We start from the raw sequence: 1,640 nt of genomic DNA, 5'->3' as shown, positions 1-1,640 counted from the left end.
AAAGTGGGTAAATGAAAAATAGATTAATGAAAAAAGGGAAATTGAGAAATTGATAATATGAAAAATAAATAAATGAAAAAATGGGTTAATGAAAAAGCTAAATTATTTATTTAACAAATTATTTATTTATTTCACTCATTTTCTTCATTTTTTGATTTATTTTACTCATTTTTTATTTATTTCACCCATTTATTTATTTATTTAATTTTGGCTGAAATGGCTCTCCATACTTTCATTCACGTATTGCTTATTAAAAGGTCTAACATATCAGCTGTGCAATACAAAATGCAGTATGCTTAATACATTTTTCTTCAATACAATATGCATGAAATTGCTCAAAGCACAAGGTGGAGAAAGTGAAGCAAGCAGTTCATGTAATATGATAGAGTACATTTTCTTTTAACAGGTAGATTACTGGATATTACAGTACATAACAGACCAACCTGATATTCAGATCCGTCATTTCTTATCCAGTTTATGTTTCTGTTGATAAGAGTCAGTTCCTCTCTGCACTCCACCAGAGAGATGTCCACTCACTAGCAGACTGTCTTCAGGTTGTTGTTCTGTTCGTGAAGTTTGGCCGGAGACACCAACATGCTTCTCTACTGCATTAGACAGTATTCAGTCTCCGAGTAGGACAGCCAGTGTCGGTCTCTGGATCATAACAAACAAAAAAAAAAAAAAACACATAATGAGGAATCGAGCGAAGGAATACATTTTTACTACAACTCTAACAACAAGCCTCCATTACAGAAATGTAGAGTTTCAGAGATATTAACACTTACATAATCATTTTTGGAGCTTAAATCTTCGAAGAATCCATGGAGAGATCCGGGAGGGGGAGGTTAGGCTGACCTGGAGATTCATCCTCAACCAGACTGGTTGTAATATAAAAAGGCAATAAAAGGATTAAAACATGCTGCAAAACGTATATAAGAAGACACCGCAGCGGGAATAACGCTGTCAACGTGAAAAAGCCTTTTACATTTTTTCAAAGGAAAAAAATCGATCAGAAAGGTTAATAAATCTGACCAATATGCATGCAAACGTTCAACATCATAAAAAAAACACACTCCAGATTATTACGGATCTGTTCAAGTTAGCCAAGAATTTGATAAAATGTTCACCGGCTCGATTTTTTCCAACACTTATACTCCGCTAACATTCGGCATGCTAAGCTAAAAATGCTAACACCGAGCCGTGTGGCAAAGTGACGTCCGTCATACAGGTTGAGCTCAACTCAAAAATAATAGCTATAAACCATCTCAGAAAAAATGACTTACCTAGCGCAGTAAATAACTCAGACAGGTGGAAAGTAAATAGTCCTGAAATGACTTGGCTGCTGTCGCTTCGCTTCGGTGGGAATCTGTGATTCTGGGATTAACTCCTTCAGTGTTAGAGCCGCTGGTGGAGTTCAGAGTTAAGAAGTAAAGAGTTATTGATTCTATTTTAACGCCTCTAGATTTGATACGGAAACACTTTGTTTTAACACTGGATTTTTTTTTAACTACTAATAATATACACCCCAGAGTTACATAAACAGAATGTGACTCTATAAGTGTAAAATTAACTCTGCTTTTGCACAAAGTCTACTAACACCAAAACATTTAACACTTTTGAATTTGCTGTGAGGGATTTGA

General features: G+C 35.1%; 1 long non-coding RNA gene across 1 annotated transcript; it reads right to left on the bottom strand.

Annotated features, from left to right (window-relative positions):
- Positions 1 to 489: 489 nt before the first annotated feature.
- Positions 490 to 1,313, bottom strand: LOC108166239 (uncharacterized). The gene is made up of 3 exons (XR_001776535.1): positions 1,284 to 1,313; positions 786 to 878; positions 490 to 654 (listed from the first exon to the last, which is right to left on the bottom strand). It is a non-coding gene; the product is annotated as an uncharacterized LOC108166239 (long non-coding RNA).
- Positions 1,314 to 1,640: the final 327 nt, after the last annotated feature.

This window comes from Poecilia reticulata, linkage group LG4, assembly GCF_000633615.1.
Source record: "Poecilia reticulata strain Guanapo linkage group LG4, Guppy_female_1.0+MT, whole genome shotgun sequence".
Lineage (NCBI taxonomy): Eukaryota > Metazoa > Chordata > Actinopteri > Cyprinodontiformes > Poeciliidae > Poecilia > Poecilia reticulata.
Note: the sequence above shows the minus strand (reverse complement) of the source record. Positions and strands in the feature narration are given on the sequence as shown.